The 17321-nt window shown below is 39.8% G+C and overlaps 3 protein-coding genes across 5 annotated transcripts in view; 1 reads left to right on the top strand and 2 right to left on the bottom strand.

Moving 5' to 3' along the window:
* Positions 1-15154, bottom strand: part of LOC134659166 (small ribosomal subunit protein eS21) — a 50802-nt gene extending 35648 nt beyond the window's left edge. Inside the window, exon 1 of one of the 2 annotated variants that reach the window (XM_063514795.1) lies at positions 15143-15154. The gene's annotated coding sequence lies outside the window, so the exon portion shown is untranslated. The remainder of the gene's footprint in view (positions 1-15142) is intronic. The other variant, XM_063514798.1, reaches the window with a different exon arrangement.
* LOC134659138 (protein ERGIC-53) overlaps positions 1-17321 on the top strand; it is a 250244-nt gene that overhangs the window by 105750 nt on the left and 127173 nt on the right. The window lies entirely within an intron of this gene.
* LOC134658982 (centrosomal protein of 72 kDa) overlaps positions 1-17321 on the bottom strand; it is a 49819-nt gene that overhangs the window by 27045 nt on the left and 5453 nt on the right. The window lies entirely within an intron of this gene.

Below are 17321 nucleotides of genomic sequence, written 5' to 3'. Positions count from 1 at the left end.
ATTGTTACTAGATTAAAGCAGGATTTCTGGAAAACATGGTCTAAAGACTACCTCTGTCAGTTGCAAAGTCGTCCCAAGTGGAAGCATGACCTACCAAATTTAAAAATAGGTGATTTAGTTCTTGTGAAAAATGTAAACACTGCTCCTTTGTGTTGGCCAATGGGCCGCATAGTTAAGATATTTCCTGGAAAGGATGGTAGAGTTAGAGTGGCCGAGGTGAAAATGGGGGACAAATTGTATGTCAGGCCTATTACGAAGCTGTGTCCTTTACCTCTTGACTAAATTTTGTGTCAGTCTGGCGTGCGCAACGGTTACGTTAAGACGCGTTCCTTTGTTTACATTTTTGTAATACCGATTTTTTGTGTTTTGCTGAGAGGATTATAATTTGGAGTGTGTTTAAACTGATTATAATGACTTTAGTAGTGATAATACGTGGAAAACTAAGTTAATTATTAGTTTCTTCGAGTAAACACAAATAAGTGGTTTTGTCGATCTACCCTCAATTTGTGATTATGAGTGATTCGGGTGAGGAGTCGGCCCCGCAGCCGGCCTCGGGTCCCGAGATGTCCCCAGAATCAATTAGGAAGGTTATCATGGGCTCCGAGGGCTCCTCTCCTCAAGAAGAAGGTGCAATGGACTTGCAATGGGATGACGGAGATATGAATGTCGGTATTGTCGGTAAACAACGCGTCGCGGAGCCCGAGCTAGACGAGCAACGAGGCGATAAGCGACGGTTAGAGGGGGAGGAAGGTGTTGATGATGATGGGTTTACGGTCGTAAATAGGCATAAACGTAGAGATGTACGTCCCTCCCCCCCTTCGACTAGTCCTCTACCGAAGTCTGACGATTTTGACGAAATTATCTATGAGGTTTCAGTTAGCTCCAAAAACGTTCTTCCAAAACAATTGGGATTTGCAAAGATATTGTTGAGTCATAATGTGCAGGGCGTCTTAAGAGTAAAATATAGGAGTCCTTTCAAATTACTGATCAGATTTAATACCAATACTAACGCAAACAGTTTCTTGGACAGTGAAGTTGTGAAGAAATATGAGTGGATTTGTAGAAATACTAACGAGTTGCCATTCTGTTACGGGGTAGTCAGAGATATAGATTTTGATGTTGATGAAAAGGACCTAAAAGAAATTTTTGTGTGTGATACAGATACAGAGATTTTATCCGTCAAACGTTTAAACAAAAGAGATGAGCAGGGTAAGTGGGTAAAGTGTGAAACCGTACGTATTTGTTTTCGAGGGTCAATCATGCCCAATTATGTAAAGGCGTATGGATGTCGTATGGCGGTAGAATCGTATAAGTACCCAGTCACGCAATGTTCGAAATGTTGGCGATTTGGCCATGTCAGTAATTTTTGTCCATCCAAGGTACAAATCTGTCCTAAATGCGGAGAAAAACATGAAAATTGTGAAACAAAGAAATTCCAATGCGTGAACTGCAAAGGGAACCATTTATCCTTGATGAAAAGTTTATGTCCCGCGTTTCTAAAAGAGAGATCCATTCGCATATTCATGGGGCAAAATAATTGCACATATAAAGTAGCATTAAAGAAAATTAATGACGAAAAAAAACAGAATATTGATGTAAGCAGTGGCTTCCAGGCGAGAGAAACTCTGCTACTGAATCCGAATCCTCCAGTATTGTCAACCGGGGAAACCTCGAAGCCTGCTTATAGAGATATATGTGTTGGGGCTTCAGTTAGTAATTTTAATACCCAAGAACAGCATCCTGAAAGCGAATTAGAAGAAAGTGAACCTCAAACTAAAAATATGGCAAGCAAAAATAAAAAGCAAAGTGACAAAAGGCGCCGAGAATCGAGGAGAAGAAATAAACATAATATGAGTGCCGATGAATCATCCGAAACAGAAAGTACCCGTCCTCCAGGTCCTCCAATTGAAGTAGTCCCCGTTCAGCAATCTCGAAGAACTCGTCAAGAAAGAAAGTCCTTAATAGATAGGTTTTTAGACAAGATAAAGGAAGCAATGTCATGCGAGGGAGATCTTGAAAATAAAATTAAGGTATTTATGGAATTTATCTGGAGTGAGGTTAAGAATTTTGTTCAGAAATATTTTACTATGGAGATGTTGTTAAAGCTATTTGGAAATTACAATAATGGACAGTAACACAATAAAAAAGGATTTGATAAGTATCTACCAATGGAATGCAAACAGTTTAAAACCTAAAGCTCGAAACTTTGAACTATTATTACTACAAGATAAAATCCATATGGCATTTGTGAGTGAGACTTGGCTGTCTACTGAAACTACTCTTAAATTTAATGGATATAACGTAGTAAGAGCAGACAGGTCCGATTCTTATGGTGGCCTGTGCGCCATCATACACAGATCAATAAAATTTTCACATAGACCTTACAATGTGACTAATTCTCAAATGCAAGTTATGATTATAGAAATATTTAATATTCCTGGCCTTAAACATATTATATCGATATATTGCCCTCCCTCCGTAACCACTAATCAGCATGATTGGGACTCAATCTTCAGTTCTGTTAAATTAGAGTGTCTAATATTAGGTGATATGAATGCTCATCACGCCCTATGGTCATGTAAATCCGGTCGGAGAGGAGAGGCGGTGTACAAGGCTATGTTTGAAAATGATTTCGTGTGTCTAAACGATGGTTCACACACACGCATTAAATGGGTTAATGGCAGCCTGCAGACATCTTCACCTGACATCTCATTCGCTTCAACGGACATTGCTACCAATGTTAGCTGGCAGACTTGTAATGAAAATTTAGGTAGTGACCATGTGATAGTGAAAATGAACTGTGGTTATATTCGATCTAAAATGTTTACCAAGAAGAGGAATTATAAAGAGGCTAACTGGGCAGAGTACAATAAAGAAGCAGATACAGTGTTTGATGTTTCAGTGAGTGATGACGTGGACGTTCAAACTAGTTATGATATATTTATGAAAAACATCCAATCATTAGCTGATAAACACATCCCCTGGATCAAAACAAGTGAAGACCCTGCATCAAAATTTCGACCTAAACATTATTGGAATTCAGAAATATCCAAAGCTGTAGCAGAAAGACGTCTAGCCCTGGCAAAGGTGCGACGTAATCCTACTCCATCAAACCTTTCTTGCTGGCAAACCAGGGTGTCAAAAGCAAATGAACTAATAAAAAGGGCTAGCTCGAAAGCGTGGAAAGATTTCTGTACGAGTATTGACCATGAGTCATCAGCTACTATCATGTGGAGGAAAATGAGATGGATGAAGGGAACCTCGGAAGGGCGTGCTGGAGTTGATCCCGACAACGCCAGGAGTCTGCTTCACTCGTTGACCCCGGATAGTGTTGCTGAACCGGACCCGTCCTTTTCTAGTGTACAATCTTCTGTGTTAGAAATCCCAATTACTCTCCCTGAATTACTTAATTGTTTAAAAAAGAAGGATACTTCTCCAGGAGTTGATAATATATCTTACTCTATGATTTTTAATCTTTCAAACAATGGTAAATTAATGCTGTTAAAAATATTTAATCTGATAATTCAGACCGGGGTTGTTCCGGATCAGTGGAGAGATGTCCAAATAGTTCCTATACTTAAGCCGGGGAGGGACCCCGGCTTACCATCTTCTTTACGTCCGATTTCTTTAATGTCTTGTCCATGTAAAATTCTACACTTGATTCTTATGAAGAGAATTGAATGGTTTGTGGAAAGTCGGGGTCTCCTTCCCAGCTCATCAACTGGCTTCAGACGTTGTCAGTCTTGTTTGGATAATTTAGCTTTACTTACATCTGATATTCAGCAAGGATTTGGTAAAAAACAACCTACTGTGGCTTGTTTTCTTGACATCGATAATGCATATAATAACATAAATATTAGCTCATTAATCAACATTTTACAAAACATAAGCATAGGTAATAAGATATGTAAATATCTATGGAATTTCCTTTCTAATAGGCGTTGTAGAATTATTCTGAATGGTGGAGGTAACCCTTTAATTAGACATACACACTGAGGATTAGCCCAAGGAGATCCCATTTCTCCTCTTTTATTTAATATCGCAACCTTGGAAATAGGTAATAGTATTAATAATGTTTGTATCTCACAATATGCCGATGATTTCGTGTTGTATAAAACTGTGGAAAGAGGGCGCACTTCAGATACAGTTAGTGATCTTCAACTCTCTATTGACCGTTTGATTGGATGTCTAGAGAGAGTTGGCTTGTATCTGTCTGAGAATAAATCAAAAGTATGTGTTTTTAAAAGATCACGAAAAGATGTTAATGTTAATATAGTTGTTAGTGGCAAGTCTCTCGAGGTGGTTCGTAGAGTTAAGTATTTAGGATTATGGTTGGATTCATCCTTGATATGGGGGCTCCATATAAAAGAGCTGTGTGAAAGAAATTACAAACATATTAATATTTTAAAGGTTCTAGCGGGAAGGTCTTGGGGAGTTCATCCTAAACATCTCAGGCGCCTCTATATATCTCTCTTAAGAAGTCGCCTGGACTATGGTAGTTTTATTTATGGAAGTTGTGCTATTTCTCATTTAAAGAAATTAGATATTTTACAAAATAGAGCTCTGCGTGTGTGCGGAGGCTTCATACGCAGCACTCCTGTTATAGCTATGGAAAGTGAACTCTCCATTCCTCCTCTGGTTGTGCGTCGTTATTGGTTGGGTTGTAGATTTTTACTAAGAATAAGATCAAGATCAAACAGCCCCATTGTTTCCGCGTTACAGAGCATTTTGGCTAAGCGTAATCTATTTTCTGATAAAAATTTTCCTTTGTTAGCTAACATTTATGATGAATGGAAAGATTTACCTGTGCATCACTGTGACAAATTGGATATGTACTCTTTGAACACTTGGGTGTCCTCAGTCGACACCAGGTCATGTATATTGGATAGCATTGAATATATTGATGTCCCTAAGCGGCATCAACAGAATGAGGCGTTGAGAAATTCTACATTGAGAGTGCTTACTGAGCAGTATATCCAATTTTATAAATTATACACTGATGGTTCGAAGAGTGTACAAGGTGTTGGAGCAGCTCTGTTTGATCCTCAGTGCAATGTTTCACTCATGTGGAAGCTGCATGATGACGCGTGCGTTATGCGAGCTGAACTTGTAGCTATTAAAGAAGCTTTGTGTTATGCAAAGAATCTAGCTGATAATGCTCCAGTTGTAATATTATCTGACTCAAAGAGTGCACTTCAACACCTTAATAGTTGTGTTTATGGACAAAGAGGCATGCCTGTCGCATATGAAGCTCTCCAGTTGATTCATGAGTTTATTTGTGATGAAAAGGTTGTCAAAATACAGTGGGTTCCTTCCCACGTAGGGTTGGCAGGAAACGAGGCAGTAGATAAGCTTGCCAAAACCGCTGTAATGGATGGCTCTGTAGTAGTTTCTATACCATATTCGAGTGAAGTAATTCCCAGAATTAAAAAAAGATGTTTACAAAAATGGGAATACCATTTCGGAGAAAAAGCTTTATCAAGGGGTGTAGGAATCTGGTACAGAACAATCCAAGCTAGGCCCTTGTGGATACCCTGGTTTGATTCTGCCAACCTTGCTAGAAAAGTGTTAGTCTCGGCTTTCCGAGTCCGGTCCGGACACATTCCTACAAACAAGTTTCTGTGTACGATGGGTGTTAAACCGTCACCACTGTGTCTAGACTGCCAGAAGACTGATGACGTGTATCACGTGTTGTTGGAGTGCGTCCGGAACACGGACTTGAGAAAAAGATTTTTTGGTAGTTTGGGCTCCATGCACAATGGACAGATCAATTGTTGGTTGGCAGAGCCTTTATCTGACAAAGCAATCAGTGTATACCACTTTATTGATCTCTCCCTTGAGTAGGGAACTATGTAAGCACCCATGAGGCTGACATGTTCACCTAGAGTGTTCAAAGCCTCAATAAAAATTAGATTAAAAAAAAAAAAAAAAAAAAAATTTTGTGTCTTGTTAAATTCTTGTTTTTGATTTGTAAGTCTAAATTAAACTCAACTCGCCCGGCCCAATTATGTTCAGGACAAGTCTGAACATAGCTTATAAAATATTGTATGTTTAACCTTAGTGTTAATATTTGTTGCTTGCAACATTTTAGGATAAGTTTGGTCTGTGGCGCGCTGTCAGCGCTCTCTTCATTCTGTGCCATAACTGATGTAGTAGCTTTTAAAAATTAGCTTTCAATAAAAGTTGATTATTATATAAATCTAATCGCATTTTGATTCATACACACACAACACATTACTAACACATTAATGTGTCCATTGACATTGTCGTCGTCTTGTTTGTAATATAAGAAAGTGTATGTCAGATGTCAATTGCTTTGAGTGCCTTCCGTACAGTTAACTACAGTTAAGTTACACTAAGCACGACATGTGTATGTACATATTTACTTATGTAAGATCGTATAACTATGTTATCATATCAGACAACACCGCTACCGAACTGTCATTATTGACACGAACAGTCGCACATACATAAAACACGCGAGCGGCGCACGCGCCGATATCTTTTGCCACAATTGTGACATGACAACTGTCTCGTACAACAATTTAACAGTTACCTATAAAGAATATATGAATTATTTTATTAAATGTCGTTTATACCGATTACAATAAATTAGTAGTTTGATTCAACAATTCCACAGGGAAATCTCATGACATTTACTTGATTGACTGGAAAATATCACCAACTTGACAATTACATTTTCTGTACATTTGTAGGTACTTTTTGCTATTAGTACAATAATATCGAATACTACAAATACATGACAAACTACACTTTAGTACCTAATGTCGTGTCACATATTATTGCGCGCAGTGGTATATTTATTACTGGTGAGCTGGTGACTACTTTTAATATATCTACAAATGTGCAGTCTTTGTAAACCAATCACCCTGACTTGTAACCGCCGCTGCGCCACGCCACGCCTGCAATGACACTACGAATGGTATATGACTGGTGTCGCTCACAGTTCACCGCCCGCATTAATAACCCTACACCCGCGAAACATGCAACGCTATTTATAACGATGGTTCATTGTAATAGGTGTAATACAGAATTAATGGAGAAACGTATTAGGTATCCTATACTTTCTCGGGCCTCAAACTATCTCAATACCTAATTTCACCTCAATCGGTCCAGCGGTTTAAGCGTGAGGAGTAACAGACTGACAGCGTTACTTTGGCATTTATAATAGGTATTAGTATAGATTCTGGGTAAAGTAGAAAGAGTTATTGACAAGTTACCGCAATGCGACTCGTGTCACCGCATTACCTCGTGTGCTCACTTTCTTTTAATCATATTGGAGCGGTAAAGTAAAACCAACTATGGCGGTAAAGGAAAATAAGAAACTAGTAAAAATAACTCCTCTCGGTTGTTTATTTTTACCATTCTATCTAAAATGAGTTCGATTTATCCCGACATCTTTTATTCCGGTAACTATTATATTTAGTGGTCCCACTCGGCTACTGAGATTTTGGCCCACTTTTCCGGATGCATGCGGCAGACATACCCAGTCCAGTCCAGTCACACTAAAGCTTGATCCACACCTATAATTTAAGTTCTGGATTGCAGTGTAATGCTCCAGATAAACAGTATGATACACAGGTGTACCTAAGCTATATTTGTTCTTAGGAAGTATGCTAGGGATTCTAGTCACGACCCTGTCTGTCGTGGCGAAGACAGGCCGTCTGCAAAGGCCGAGCACTCACCTCTGGGCCGGTGCCAAAATGATGAATGAACCAACTACGGCCTAAATTGTTTAGATATCTGCTTAACGAACACTTATTGAAAAGAGAGTTAGCTACTAACACAAGTGGAAACCTTTTCTTTCAACCGACTAACCTTTAGACACGACTCCAAGGCCCGATCATCGATCACTGATTGGTCTCGATGATCGGGCCCGCTCGCTCTCGACTCGACTGCTCCGAGTCATCAAGACAGTCAGGCAGCGAGCGCGAAAAAGAACGCGTTTTAGTAAAAAAAAACCAACAATACTGAGAGACGCGAAGACGCCACACCGTCTACGAAGGTCGAGCGCTCACCTCCCTTGGGCTGCAGCCAACTTGATCGATGAACCCTCCTATGGCCTAGATTACTACATTCTTGGCTTTGTTTCTACGCTCACGTAATACTGTTACAGACGTAAAGATAAAGATAAAAGATAGTTTATTCAAGTAGGCATAATTATAATGCGCTTATGAACGTCAAATAAAGCTAGGTAGGTACAAAAAGGTTCAAAGGAGAACCAAAAGAGCTTTCTTAAGCGACCGTAGCGGCCTGCTTCTGCTATATACAGTTGGGCCGTTGTAATGGCTGAGCAAAGCAAGCCTTAAGCCAAGTGGGCATTATTAATAGCCGCGTTGCCTCCGCTTACGAGGATCGATCACGGGCGCGGGTCAAAGTTACCTGAATTATTGAACAAGGACAAGGAGGCGAAGTAAAGGTAACTAACGATCATTTACAGGGGCCGATTTCAATGATTTCATTACCTATCCGAGCGGCCATCAAGGTGCTCCAAAATATCTGAATATGCAATTATGCACTTTAATGTCTTGACGATAAAGGCTTTGCTCAGATATTTGTGAACAGTGAACACCATGGCCGATACGGTATATCTGATGGCGACTGTATAATATTTATTTATCTGATTACGTGGATTACGCCCTCGTCGATATATATAGAACCAACTATTCGCATTCGTATGGGCTGTAGGTATATATCGAAAGTGAGTGAGATGAATGGGTAATGTAACTTGTATTCGTGGTCCATCCCACACACAACACACGGACACGGTTACAGCTGTTACAAGGGCGTTAGAAAGTGGAATCAATAACATATCACATTCATTAAAAGAAAACAAATCTCGGCTGATTTATTAATAATCTTCTTTCAATAAGATGGATATGGCGGTCAGCGAAATATTATCAGCGCGTGTCGATAACAGCCACGTTCCTCTAAATGGATATTACCATATTTATGTATGGAGCCAGCAACAACTTTATAAGAACAAGTTCCTCTTAGGACTTCGCCTTTTATCTGAGTAAACACGTGCTTATAAACTGATACTGTCTAATCTGTTCTGTAGGTGTTTTTGTCATTTCCCCGACCTACATTACTATCTGGCATGTCCACACTTCCTCGTTTCGTGTGCGTGGGCGCACGGGACATAATGCCAATGAGGTCGATGTCGTTGTGGCAAAATAAATCATGTGCATGTTGTATCAGAGATCAAACGTACAATGTCCAAAAGTCCAAAGTAATTATCTAACGTATTGCTGCATCCTTGTCGTCAATTGTTACATTCAGAAAGGTGTATTAAGCTCTTTATAAGGAATTAGTTGATTCAATTTGGAACAAATGGCGGAGCTATGCTATCGGGGTTCGCGAAGTCTACAGCCCACAGCAAAGATCCACTTTGTATGCTGTGGCATTATATCTGCGAAACAGTGCAGATAAGCTGCTACGGATTTGAGTAGGAGAACTTATTGAGTAATGATCGGTTCTGTGGAAATCGCTTTCTTAGTGGACAGTGGACAAAGGCGACACTAACGTTGCGTTTCCTTTTAACTTGCATTGTTAAAGCTTTTCAATGGTTTACAAAAAAACGTTTACGATACCTACTTGCTGTCATTTCAATAAGGAGGCGTAAAAAACAAATTGAGTGATTTGAGTGAGAGTTTTTATTCGATATGTTCGTTTTTAGGGTTCCGTATACTATACCCAAATACTAAAAATAAAATAAAATAAATATTTACCCTCCGTGCGCGAGTCCGACTCGCGCTTGGCCGGTTTTTTTTTTAAACTTGATATTACCTATATTGAGTTCAAATCAAAAATAAATAAGTAAGCGACGGTATCTATATCACAAAAATAACAGTTTTGCAGTATCACAGGACTCTGTGATACTGACAAATACCTACCTGATACTTTTTTAAATCCAAAATGTGTTTGTACATACTGAATATGCTTGTGCCGCACACTGGTGGAATCCCACATTTATACAGTTCATCTATTTTCTCATACATTCTGATATCACAACGTATAGGTATTCAAGATTAATGAAAAAGGGTCAACTTGTGTGAACATTAATTGCCTGCTGTCAAATTTTCCAATATTCGGCACATGAAAGGAATCGATAGGTACGAAGTATCAAAAGAACGGAACATGCAGTACGTCATTATGCGGTAGGTGACACGGCGAAAATAAATGGGTCACTATATAACAGTCAGTTACGGTGGACTACATGTTACATGTAAATTAGATAGCTAAACGTCTATTATACTCGTAACTGTTACATATGTTATGTAAATATTCTTAAATGTAATTTACATAATGAACGGTGTAGTTTATACAAATGATGGTCATAAACAGAAGTCGATTTTGCAAGACACTAGTAAATGTTCGTAAATTACACAGCTATATTATCCATTCATTCATTCGGAATGCATACATATTGTTAATAAAACAATTGAAAAACTAAAAATAAAAAGTTTAAACGCCGGTGACACACTTGCAATCCCTCTGATGTTGCAGCCATTGCAGGTGTCCATGGGCGACGGTTATTGCTCACCCTCCGGCGATTCGTCTGCTCGTTCGCCTCATAGTGTCCTCCTGGCATTTGCTCTTTATGTGTCTCCTTTTATGGCATTAGCTCTGTATGTTATATATACATTGTATATTTGTCAACAAGTTTTTGTCATAAATAAATGTATTTTCTTTCTTTCTTTCATACAACATTAAATTACGACTTGCTTGCTTTGCTTGATGCTTTTAGAGTTTTTAGACGCACGATAAGACAACTAACCGGAGACCTTCCCGCTCCACTGAACATGAAGTTCAGGAACATCACAAATGACATCAGTAACATTAATGGTGACATCAGTCCACGTCGGTAACGGTTGAACTGGTAGTGACATCACCATAGCTTCATGATTGTTAACTTCGCGTCTTACGTCTTCATCGTACTAAGGTCACCATTAGGCTGAGGCAGAGATGAGCGAAGATGAGACGTGCGGGAGTCAACCGATAGCATTGATTGTAATCCAGCAGAGCGGGGATTTTTTATCTTTATTCACCCCGCCATCCCTATTCACCCCTGCCGACCTATTAGTCGATTAGAGCGTGCGCGGGCGCCGGCGCCGGCTGAGTCACGACAATAGACTCACGCGCAGCGGAATGCGCCCCCTACCCGCGGGGGTCTTTGCACTCACATCCGCCACTAAATATTCATAGATTCAGTTTTTTTGCGACATCAGGAATCAGGATGCTGGGAAAAAGGCTACTTTTAGAGCAGTCAAAGGCTTTTATCACGTGCCTGCGTTCTTTTACAGTCTTTTACCTGGAACTGGCATAAGTAATAACACACATAAGTTACATAACTTACCGTAGATCCAAGTTATTCTAATGCCAATTCAATGTTCAGTGAACTAATAAAAACATAACATACGTCTGTTTCATTCAATATTTCCATCACGCAAAGCTAATAGGTACGAGGGGCGTTCAAAATATTCTCGGTATTGATATCTTACAACCTCTTCTAAAATTTCTTTCGTTACTGGCCGCTAAGGTTTATTCATTGACATTAAAAAAAAGTATAATTCGAACCGAGATGTTCTTTTGTTTTTCTGCAATTGCTGAACAAACATGAACATCATGTGGGAATTGACAATGTTAACTAAATTAGAACATCGATGCGTGATAAAATTCTTGACAAAACAGGGTAAAAATCAAAAAACCATAAAAGAGGAAATGGATTGTGTTTACCGTGAGTCTGCTCCTTCTTTATCTACCATTCAAAAGTGGTCAAGCGAGTTTAAACGTGGAAGGGAGAGTGTTGAAGACGACCCTAGACCTGGCCGGCCTGTAGTAGCTACTTCACAAGAAAATATTGATAAAGTGGAAAAACTTATATTGGAAGATGGTCGAGTGAAGGTAAAATCTATAGCACAAGTAACCAATCTCTCTATTGGTACCGTACATGATATTATCCATGACCATCTTAATATGTCAAAAGTAAGTGCAAGATGGGTTCCGCGAATGCTGACTCGGCTTCAAAAAGACATGCGTGTAGCTTGTTGTTCCGATTTTATTGACCTGTGCGGTGAAAATCCTGATGAGGTGCTGCAAAGAATAGTTACTGGAGATGAAACCTGGGTTCATCATTATGACCCAGAGAGTAAACAAGAGTCCATGCAGTGGCACATTAAGGGTTCAGCTCATCCCAAGAAGTTCAAGGTCATCCCTTCAGCTGGCAAGGTCATGGCCACGATATTTTGGGATTGTGAAGGAGTATTACTGATCGATTATAAAGAAAAAGGTGTAAATATCACAGGACAGTACTACGCTAACATTCTACGTCAATTAAAGGATGCAATCAAAGAAAAGAGGCGAGGAAAGTTAACCAAAGGTGTTATGCTTCTGCATGACAACGCCCCCGTCCATACTGCTCATATTGCCAAGGCAGCTATTGTTGAATGTGGGTTTGAAACTGTTACTCACCCACCGTATAGTCCGGACTTAGCCCCCAGCGACTTCTTTTTGTTCCCCAATCTTAAAAAGGATCTGCGTGGAAATAAATTTTCCGATGATGAAGCATTGAAGGCGGCAGTGGAGGAGCATTTTTACACCAAAGATAAAAAATATTTTTATGCAGGATTAAAAAAAAAAATTGATCGATCTTTTAAGTGTATGAACATAGGGGGGGAGTATATTGAAAAATAAAAATATCAAACTTTTCGTACTTGTTTGTTTTCATTCTCATACCGAGAATATTTTGAACACCCCTCGTACGTATAACTGAATCGTGACTAGAACGGCATAAATACTAACTTCATTTATTAATAATATTATGTACAATATATTACCTAACGATGGATATAATCTGGATATTTTATAGATTCAGCAATAAATTCTACGTAATCTTATCAACTGTCGTAAAATTTGTAAACGTAATAAACTACTTAGAAACGATTAGATAGGCAAGACTTTCAGGTCACTGACCTTTCATCGATTAAGTAAGATTCAGGTCAATCACAATACTCATCAACTCATCAAACAATATACATCTCTATACTTACTTACAAATCAATCTTATGATGTAGGGACGATATGGCCGAAAGCCAAAATTGTTAGTGACAAGATTGATGTAGTGAAATGAGAAACTGGGTTAAAAAAATACTTTTTATAATATTTTTAGATGGCAGCATAATCTCTCTCTATCATCTTATGGCGTTTATATTCATAAACATGCATCTGTCAAATCTAACAACCCGTTGATAACCGTTTGTCCCTATCAGTCATCATGACATTTGTGTTTGTTAGAAAGACACAAAATTTTACAGAGGATTGCTAAATTTTATGAATGAGGGCGGTCAGTGTTTATCCCGGTTTCGTCCTCAGCTAGCTACTGCTAGCTTGGGCGCCAAAGGACCTCAGGGTCCGCTAAATTTATTCTGTCTATATCTGCTGCTTATGCTGTAGTTTTTGACCCGAGGCCACCTTTATTAGATGAATTTGTGCAGTTTCTGTTTTTCGTGGACCGGGCCAGGCCTTTGTTTGGAAGCCCCTGGACTCTCTGGTGTATTGCACAAACAAAAACATATCTTCTCCTCATCTATGTGCTAATAATAATAAACCCAACTATTTAACCACGACCTAGTGCTCTTAACCTGAGCCTAACTGAACCGTGTCATGGGAACACATATGTCGTGAGAACGTTACCATTATCTGTAGATTAGAGTCGACCAATTAGAAGAGCTCGACTCAGATGTTTGACTCTAGTTAGAAATACATTAGAGATGAGAGCTTTCCTAAAACCCTTTTTGAGATCAGTCTTTTTCAGACATCAGTCTGAAGATGTGAGCTTTTTTTAGAGCGCGACTCAAAACGACTCAAATGTAGACTTCGTTATAAATTTTGAAGGTTCCATGTTATCTGCATCATCTTTTGTTTATTTACGTCGTGGATCGTATGTGCGTGAAGGCAATTTAAAAATGTTGCCAACATGTATCTTCTTTAGAAAGCTCTTGGCTTCTGCAGAAGACTTTGTCACCAACAAGTGAAAAAAAAAACTCAAATCCCGTCGAAGAATCAAAAAAATAGGGTGTAAATACTCGGGATTCTCGGGAATACGGCTATGATCATTGCAGGCGTCTGCAAACTTTTGGACCCCGGGGAGCAACGTCATGCTCTCTGGTAACCGTATACTGAGTTTGACCGCAGACTCCCGATGTAGATTACAATTATTACAAAGTGATATCAAAGTCACGGCTGACAGATAACAATACGAATAGATTGGTGCAGTCAGATGGCGAGATACGACCTTGCGCTTATCAATGACGCGTGTTACGAGTACAAATCAATGTCATTGCCAAACAGGGACTATTTACAATTAAAGTATATAAACGAAAAGGCTTATGAATGCAGGCGTTTCTATACTTTTGGACCCGAGCACCAGAGGGGCCAACCACGCGAACGAACTAAGTTTTGACTCTCGGTCGCACTTGGTGAACTTGTACGATATGACTGTGTCAGAGAGGTAAAACATCGTTCGTGGTTCGCGGTACGCCCTACTACCGCCAACATCGAAAAATCGTACAACATTTTCCTCTCTATTGCTGTTGCACATTCGAGCGACAGAGAGGCGCTCGCAACTGTAGAGTTGCAAGAGTCCATGAGAATACGGTAAGCAATTCCCAATGAGAAACATAATATACCTAGGTACATTATGTTTTATAAAGCTGTGTTACTGACAGTATTGACGGCTGTTTATGTTAATGGGACTCAATTACGTGCATGTAAACTTATTTATTCAACGAGCCCATCCGCCCGGGCTCACCATATCGTGTTATCATTCCTCGCACGAGTCGCACGCGCTGCTATTATGTGCCATTACCGGCGCACGCACATGAGAACAACATTCTTCGTGAACCAATATAAGGCTTCTGTAGACCTTGCAAGAAATGGCTTGCGATTTTAGTTAATTGATGCTGGTTGAGAAGGAGCAACGAATTCAATCGATCGATCAAATGCCACAATGTATTGCAAATCGCATGCGAGTGTGGTGACATTTGGAGAGGCCACAAACTATTCTAGACAGACCGCCGTACCTTGAGGTAGAGTATGCCGGACAGTTTAGGATATTGTAAAAATAATCGCGCAGAAATGTAGAAGGACTATTGTGTCATAACTTTTGAAATTTTTATCATTGGTATTACCCCCAACATACTATGCTCCTCGCGCTGCCGCGATGTTGCCCTCTGGCCACACACCGCTCCACACTAGGTAGTAGGTACCTATACATACTCGTACTGCCCGGTCCTTTGATTATGCCAAAATACCGACAAAATAGGGAGCGGCGAGCACGATGAGGAGCATGACGTGTGGCATGTTCCCACACTACGTCTCTACGTTGCTCGCTACTTCCCATGCCATTCGACGAGTGTGTGGCAGAACTACTAGATGTGGTAACCCTGCGTGCGTGTAGGCAGGGTACAGCACAATCGCACGCGCACGCGCTCGTGCGTCTCCGTCGTGCGTACACGCAGATAAGATCGCGATGCGATTATCATAATGCAGTGGCTGTTCTTTTTATTCGAGCAAGTAATCTGACGTATCTTCACGCTTATTACAAGATTTACTAGTAGCGGCATTGACATAGCCTCGTAACGCCTACCAAACATAATGTAATGACGATAGGGCAATTGGAACCTAATAGTTTAGTTGGCTAATAAAATTTAATTTAATTCGTTTAGAAAATTAACGCACTGTGGTCAACTGTGGAGAAGGATTTAAAAGCTCAGAAACTTACACCAACGACAAACCGAGATAGAATATCCTGGCGCCTATGAACAAGGAAGCCCGACCCCAGATTAACTGATGGAATAGAGGCAGGAAGAAGAAGAGGAGAAAATTAACGCACTATAAAAGCAATGAAATACTATTTGATAAAAAAAAGAATCCAATCTTCCAATTCTAATGAAACAGAGTGTTCATAAGGATTTGTCGTGAGCTAACTAAAAGGTTTTCAACGAGCTAAAATTTGTAGGTTGACACTCATATAAGGTACAATACTTATTTTACAGTGCTTATAAAATCCAGTCCAGTGTGCTAATAATTACCTGTACTTACCCCATTTGATGTTTTCTATACATGTCTATACAAAGAAATAAATAACAAACCGACCAATTCCTTATACGATTCAATACAATACATCTGTAGAACACAACTTTACAAGCGCAGCGCCCACCGCACCGCCGCCCACGGCAGCGGCACCGCCGCAGAAGGAACCAAATGAACCAATCGAGCAACGAACCGCCTGACTCAGCACGATCCGACAAACAACATGCTTTCTTTGTTTGCTTTGAACGAATGCCTCGGACGAGACTAGAACTCGCGACATTGGAATCCGAGAAGAGAATCTGCAAAGCCAATTGCGTACCATCAACCATCACAGGTGATTGTATACTTGCTTGACACCGACGTGGTGTGACAATTATCATTACTACTAGATTGCCTTAAACCCGCCTACTACAACTAACATAATAATGATTCGATCTAATGAAGACTGTTTTAAATCTACCTACAACAAGTAGAGGCCCTTCAATCTCGTGTGGAATCATCAGCCTTGGCGCCATAGGAGCCGATTCAGCCATTAGCCTTCCTTACTTGGCCATGATTTTATCAACCGCCCACATTGCTGACGTACTTCCCAGACACAGTTGTAACTGAGCATTCATGAATCTTATTACAACCATACAAGGCCTACAAGTGGTCAGGAGTACTGCTGTAAGTACACCTACCTGAAGAATGTAAGTTTGTCGCATAGTATTTCATATCTTGTCACAGTGAATGAGATCTCTAGCAGCTTTTCTTATTGATTGTCATATGACAAAGGTACGCAATGGTACAGTAACCACACGGGATTAATACGCCATTTAGGTTCCTAGCTAAATTGGTTGTTCCATACTTACGGTATGGAATATCCAATTTAGCTAGAATCCTAAATAGCGTAACAATCACGGAGCGTGACTGAACAAAAACACAAAGCAAGTATGACAAGAAAAGTGAGACTACGACAAGCACAAACAATAATAGCGCTTTTTAGGGTTCCGTAGCCAAATGGCAAAAAACGGAACCCTTATAGATTCGTCATGTCTGTCTGTCCGTCTGTCTGTCCGTCTGTCTGTCCGTCCGTATGTCACAGCCACTTTTCTCCGAAACTATAAGAACTATACTGTTGAAACTTGGTAAGTAGATGTATTCTGTGAACCGCATTAAGATTTTCACACAAAAATAGAAAAAAAACAATAAATTTTTGGGGTTCC

This window comes from Cydia amplana, chromosome 24 (assembly GCF_948474715.1).
Source record: "Cydia amplana chromosome 24, ilCydAmpl1.1, whole genome shotgun sequence".
Lineage (NCBI taxonomy): Eukaryota > Metazoa > Arthropoda > Insecta > Lepidoptera > Tortricidae > Cydia > Cydia amplana.
This window is presented reverse-complemented; position numbering and strand designations above follow the sequence as displayed.